The 7,248-nt window shown below is 43.8% G+C and overlaps 1 non-coding gene across 1 annotated transcript; it reads left to right on the plus strand.

Annotated features, from left to right (window-relative positions):
• The first annotated feature begins 6,552 nt into the window (after positions 1 to 6,552).
• trnas-cga (transfer RNA serine (anticodon CGA)) lies at positions 6,553 to 6,634 on the plus strand. Its single transcript has one exon. It is a non-coding gene; the product is annotated as a tRNA-Ser (tRNA).
• The last annotated feature ends 614 nt before the right edge of the window (positions 6,635 to 7,248 follow it).

Below are 7,248 nucleotides of genomic sequence, written 5' to 3' on the forward strand. Positions count from 1 at the left end.
CAACAGGCTCAAGGAGCTCGATGACTTCTGCCTCTCCTCTGGCTCAATCACGAAGATTTACTTTTCTCCCTCTGTCCCTGTATAATAGTCTCCAGGAGCTAACTGGCTTCCTCCTGTGCATTGCAACTAGCTTGGGGGGGGTTAATGGACTCCTGCTGGCCATGTGTTGCAATCTCGATGACCTGCTCCTGCTTCTGTGTAATCGATTCAGGGCGCTAAGAGTACTCAGAGGAAAAGTGGGTGGGATTGGAGCCACTTTTGTAAAAAGAAGTGCTCGGGCAGAGGTTTCCTTCTCTGAATTGTTGATCTGCTGCAAAATGCATTTGTGCGGCCAAGTAAACAGGAAAGCCTGACGCAAAATCCGACTTTGGGGAGGATTTAAACTGATATGGCAGGGGGATGGGAACCAATGCAGGGAGACAGAGGGAAACAAAAAGGAGGCAAAAGAAAAAGACAGAAAGGAGATGAGGAAAAGTGGAGGGCAGAGAAACCCAAGGCAAAGAACAAAAAGGGCCACTGTACAGCAAAATTCTAAAAGGACAAAGGGTGTTAAAAGAACAAGCCTGAAGGCTTTGTGTCTTAATGCAAGGAGTATCCGCAATAAAGTGGATGAATTAACTGTGCAAATAGATGTTAACAAATATGATGTGATTGGGATTACGGAGACGTGGCTCCATGATGATCAGGGCTGGGAACTCAACATCCAGGGGTATTCAACATTCAGGAAAGATAGAATAAAAGGAAAAGGAGGTGGGGTAGCATTGCTGGTTAAGGAGCAAATTAAGGCAATAGTTCGGAAGGACATTAGCTTGGATGATGTGGAATCTATATGGGTAGAGCTGCAGAATACAAAAGGACAAAAAACTTTAGTGGGAGTTGTGTACAGACCTCCAAACAGTAGTAGTGATGTTGGGGAGGGCATCAAACATGAAATTAGGGGTGCATGCAATAAAGGTGCAGCAGTTATAATGGGTGACTTTAATATGCACATAGATTGGGTTAACCAAACTGGAAGCAATACGGCAGAGGAGGATTTCCTGGAGTGCATAAGGGATGGTTTTTTAGACCAATATGTCGAGGAACCAACTAGGTGGGAGGCCATCTTAGACAGGGTGTTGTGTCATGAGAGAGGATTAATTAGCAATCTCGTTGTGCGAGGCCCCTTGGGGAAGAGTGACGATAATATGGTGGAATTCTGCATTAGGATGGAGAATGAAACAGTTAATTCAGAGACCATGGTCCAGAACTTAAAGAAGGGTAACTTTGAAGGTATGAGGCGTGAATTGGCTAGGATCGATTGGCGAATGATACTGAAGGGGTTGACTGTGTATGGGCAATGGCAGACATTTAGAGACCGCATGGATGAACAACAAAAATTGTACATTCCTGTCTGTCGTAAAAATAAAAAAGGGAAGGTGGCTCAACCGTGGTAATCAAGGGAAATCAGGGATAGCATTAAAGCCAAGGAAGTGGCATACAAATTGGCCAGAAATAGCAGAGAACCCGGGGACTGGGAGAAATTTAGAACTCAGCAGAGGAGAACAAAGGGTTTGATTATGGCAGGGAAAATGCAGTACGAGAAGAAGCTTGCAGGGAACATTAAGACGGATTGCAAAAGTTTCTATAGATATGTAAAGAGAAAAAGGTTAGTAAAGACAAACGTAGGTCCCCTGCAGTCAGAATCAGGGGAAGTCATAACGGGGAACAAAGAAATGGCGGACCAATTGAACAAGAACTTTGTTTCGGTATTCACTGAGGAGGACACAAACAACCTTCCGGATATAAAAGTGGTCGGAGGGTCGAGTAAGGAGGAGGAACTGAGGGAAATCCTTATTATTCGGGAAATTGTGTTGGGGAAATTGATGGGATTGAAGGCCGATAAATCCCCAGGGCCTGATGGACTGCATCCTAGAGTATTTAAGGAGGTGGCCTTGGAAATAGTGGATGCATTGACAGTCATTTTCCAACATTCCATTGACTCTGGATCAGTTCCAATGGAGTGGAGGGTAGCCAATGTAACCGCACTTTTTAAAAAAGGAGGGAGAGAGAAAACAGGGAATTACAGACCGGTCAGCCTGACATCGGTAGTGGGTAAAATGATGGTTCAATTATTCAGGATATCATCGCAGTGCATTTGGAAAGAGGTAATATGATAGGTCCAAGTCAGCATGGATTTGTGAAAGGGAAATCATGCTTGACAAATCTTCTGGAATTTTTTGAGGATGTTTCCAGTAGAGTGGACAAGGGAGAACCAGTCGATGTGGTATATTTGGACTTTCAGAAGGCTTTCGACAAGGTCCCACACAAGAGATAATGTGCAAAGTTAAAGCACATGGGATTGGGGGTAGAGTGCTGACATGGATTGAGAACTGGTTGTCAGGCAGGAAGCAATATTAGGAGTAAATGGGGACATTTCAGAATGGCAGGCAGTGACGACTGGGGTACCGCAAGGTTCTGTGCTGGGGCCCCAGCAGTTTACACTGTACATTAATGATTTAGACGAGGGGATTAAATGTAGTATCTCCAAATTTGCGGATGACACTAAGTTGGGTGGCAGTGTGAGCTGCAAGGAGGATTCTATCAGGCTGCAGAGCGACTTGGATAGGTTAGGTGAGTGGGCAAATGCATGGCAGATGAAGTATAATGTGGATAAATGTGAGGTTATCCACTTTGGTGGTAAAAACACAGAGACAGACTATTATCTGAATGGTGACAGATTAGGAAAAGGAGAGGTGCAACGAGACCTGGGTGTCATGGTACATCAGTCATTGAAGGTTGGCATGCAGGTACAGCAGGCGGTTAAGAAAGCAAATGGCATGTTGTCCTTCATAGCGAGGGGATTTGAGTACAAGGGCAGGGAGGTGTTGCTACAATTGTACAGGGCCTTGGTGAGGCCACACCTCGAGTATTGTGTACAGTTTTGGTCTCCTAACCTGAGGAAGGACATTCTTGCTATTGAGGGAGTGCAGCGAAGGTTCACCAGACTGATTCCCGGGATGGCGGGACTAACCTATCAAGAAAGACTGGATCAACTGGGCTTGTATTGACTGGAGGTCAGAAGAATGAGAGAGACCTCATAGAAACGTTTAAAGTTCTGACGGGGTTAGACAGGTTAGATGCAGGAAGAATGTTCCCAATGTTGGGGAAGTCCAGAACCAGGGGACACAGTGTAAGGATAAGGGGGAAGCCATTTAGGACTGAGATGAGGAGGAATTTCTTCACCCAGAGAGTGGTGAACCTGTGGAATTCTCTACCACAGAAAGTTGTTGAGGCCAATTCACTAAATATATTCAAAAAGGAGTTAGATTAAGTCCTTACTACTAGGGGAATCAAGGGGTATGGTGAGAAAGCAGGAATGGGGTACTGAAGTTGCATGTGCAGCCATGAACTCATTGAATGGCGGTGCAGGCTAGAAGGGCCGAATGGCCTACTCTTGCACCTATTTTCTATGTTTCTATGTCTATGTTTCTAACCTTCGAATACCTTGCTAAACTTCTCACTAGAAGTCCAATGCGCTATCCATTGCGCCACAGAGCCGCCGTGAGCTAAATGAATACAAAAGTAAAATAGTTTTGATGCCGAAACTGTAACTAAAAACAGAAAAATCTGAAAACACTTCAGTAGACCAGGAATAATCTGCGGAGAGAGAAACAATTTTCACGTTTCAGGTCGATGAACTTTCATCGCAACTCGATCATTCTGTGTCTGTTTTAACGGGATGTGCTGTCAGTTCTGGATCATTCTCTGTCTATTTTAAATTATGTGCTGCCAGAGACTCATAGAAATTTACAGCACGGATGGAGACCATTTCAGCCCACCATGTGCGCCCCGTCTGAAAAGAGCTATCCAGCCGAATCACACTTATCAATTCTTGTTCCGTAGCCCAGAAGATTACACCGCGTCAAGTGCACATCCATCTAATTTTTAAATGTAGTGAGGGCTTCTGCCTCTCCCATGCTTTCAGGCAGTGAGTTCCAGACCCCCACCACCCGCTGTGTGAACACATTTCCCCTCAAATCCGCTCTACCCTCCTACCAATTACTTTAAATCTGTACCCCCTGGTTGTTAACCACTTCTAAGGGAAATATATCCTATCGAGCCAACTCATAATTTTATTCACTTCAATAAGGTCCCCTCTCAGCCTCCTCTGTGCCAAAGGCAACAACCACAGCATATGCAATCTTTACTCAGAGCTAAATTATCCATTCCCGGTAACATCAACGAAAATCAACTCCCGACACCCACGAGTGCAATCAGATTGTTCCTGTAATGCGCTGACCAGAACAGCATGTAGTGCTCCAGTTGTGCCACAACTAGTGTTTTATAAAATTCAAGCTCAACTTCCCCGCTCTTGTATTCTATAGCTCAGCTGATAAAGGCAAGTATTCCGTGGTGCTTCTTAACCACAATATCTACATGGTCGGCTACCAACAGGGATCGGTGGAATTGAACTCGTAGACCACTTTGCTCCTCTGCACTACTCAGTGACCTACCATTTAATGTATATTCTCTTGCCTTATTAGCACTCCCCAAATTCAATACCTCACACTTTGCAGATTGAATTCCATTAGCCAATTTTCAGCCCGCCTGACAATTCATTGATATCTCCTGCAGTCTACAGCTTTCTTGATCATTATAAACCATAACTGTTTGACCAAGCTTTTAGTCCACTGCACTAATTTCCACTTATGCGGAACGCAGTCAAATTATTATCCCATAATACTCTTGTGAAGCGCCTTGGGACGTGTTACTACATTAAAGGTGCTGTAGAAATACAATTTGTGGTTGTTGTATCAAAGGTGTCTTACCGAATGTTATATAGTTTGCGCCGCAGAAATGGACCATTTTCCACAACAAAATTCGCCAGAGTTAATGCTCCACACGAGCCCACTTCTACCCGACTTCACCTCGTCCTCTCAGAGATTCATAGCTATTTATAGAACGGAAGGAGGTCATTTCAGCTCATCGTTTCCGCTCAGTCCATCAAAGAGCTATCCAGTCGATTCACACGTTCCAGCTCTTGGTCCATATCCCTGTAGATTATGGCGTTTCAAGAGCACATCGAAGTACTTTGTAAATTGGTTGATGGCTTCTGCTTCAACCACCCTTTCAGGCAGTGATGTTCAGACCAGCAGCACCATCTGGGTGAAAGCATTTCACCTCATATCCCCTCCAGCCTCCCACCAATGACTTTAAATCAATGCCTCCAGGTTGTTGATCATACTGAAAATTTAATAAATCTGTCCTGTGCACACTACAAGGTCCACTCATAATTTTATACACCTCAGTAAGGTCCACTCTCAGGCTACTCTGTTCCAAAGAAAACAAGCCCAGCCTATCCAATCTTTCCTCATAGCTAAATTCTCCAGTCCAGGCAACATTCGCAAAAAAACGACTCTGTCCGCTGACGGGTGCAATCAGATATTTCCTTCAATTCGGTGACCAGAACAATACACAGTACTCTAGTTGTGGCCTAACTAATGTTTTACACAGTTCAAGTACAACGTCCCCGCTGTTGTACTCTGTGGCTCAGCTAATAAAGGCAAGCATTCCGTGTTGCTTCTTAACCACCTTATCTACCTGGCCTGCTACCATCAGGGATCTGTGGACATGCACTCCAAGTTCCTTTTGCTACTCTGCCCTTTCCAGTCACCTACCATTTAATGTTTATTCCCTTGCCTTATTAGCCCTCACAAAATGTACTATCTCACACTTCTCCGACTTAAATTCCATTAGCCATTGTCCTGCACACGTGGTCAATTCATTGATGTCTTCCAGCTGTCCACAGATTTCTTTCCCAACAACAACCATACTAGTTTTTGACACCTGCGCTAATTTATACTTATTCATGTCGTTGTCAACTTGTTACTGCATAATACTCCTGTGAAGCCCCTTGGGACATTTCACTACATTAAAGGCGCTATATGAGCATGTTGCTGTTGATGTTTAAAAGTGATGTTACTTAATGTTGAATAGATTCTGCAACATATAAAGAGAACATTTTCCCCAACAGGTTTGGCACACGGCACACGTCCGCCCTCCCGCCCTACTTCACTGCCTCCGATCAGCATATTCTTCTAATACTTTTTCACACATGTGCTGAGGTGTACCCTCTTAAATGCACCTGTGCTAGTTGCCGCAGCTACTTCTCGTGGTAGCATCTTCCCCATTCTACCCACTCTTTGGTAAATAAGTTACTCTTGAATTTTCTATTAAATTTATCAGTGACTGGCTTATATGTAAGACGACTATTTGTCAACTCGCGTACTATACCAAATATTTTTTCTGTGTCGACCCGACCAATCCATTCATAACGTTAAAGTCCGTATCTGCCTTGTCTTTTCCATTGAAAGGTTCACCAGTTTGTTCAGTCTTTCCCGATAAGTAAAACCTTCCAGGTCTTGCCGAATTGCTCCCTTCTGTGCTGTGAGAATCTACAATACTACGATTTAATTTTCACTTCGACTGGGAGATACAACAGTGCAAGCATATGGTTACATTTTTCTGATATTTCGCACCGAACATTGGACTATTGAACAATGCCATTGTGTAGCTGCGATGGCCGAGTGGTTAAGGCATTGAACTCGAAATTTAAAGGGGTTTCCCCGCGCACATTCAAGCTCTGCTCGCAGCGATTGTCCAGCGAACCTATTTTTTTAATGTTTTCCCTGTGGATATCACTGGACCAGAATATGATCACCGTTCCATGTAGTGCCCTTCAATGACGTGAAGCAGTAGTTCGAATTGGAAAAACTGATACATTATCGGCATTAAACAGTGATTAGTTTGTTGGAAACAGTTTACAAACATCAGTGAGGAATATTTATAGAAAGCATCATGAAACAAATACATTTTAACAAAGATCCCTCAAATGTTTAGGTGGAATTCACCGTCAGCTGATGAGGGCGAATGTGATTTGGCTTCGTAAAGTTGAACGAGATTTAATACAACGACGACGATAATGACGCGAACCTGCGATCTTCTGATAACATCGGGATTTGCAGGGATGTAAAACACCTTATCAATTAGTCCAAACGCCCTCTGCGGTTTAAAGAAAACAAATGGTGATAACGAGCGAACACACGGGAATTGCATTTATTTCAGTTGCTTACTTTTCACAACAAACCAATCGGCGGCAGCGAGCCATTCACGGATTGAAATACGAGATGGCACAATGTTCCTGTGGTTGTGGAATTGTTCATTAAATTATGGAATAACTCCGTAGGTCCATGAGCTCTTGGCAGAACT

Source organism: Pristiophorus japonicus, unplaced genomic scaffold, assembly GCF_044704955.1.
Source record: "Pristiophorus japonicus isolate sPriJap1 unplaced genomic scaffold, sPriJap1.hap1 HAP1_SCAFFOLD_168, whole genome shotgun sequence".
Taxonomy (NCBI): domain Eukaryota; kingdom Metazoa; phylum Chordata; class Chondrichthyes; family Pristiophoridae; genus Pristiophorus; species Pristiophorus japonicus.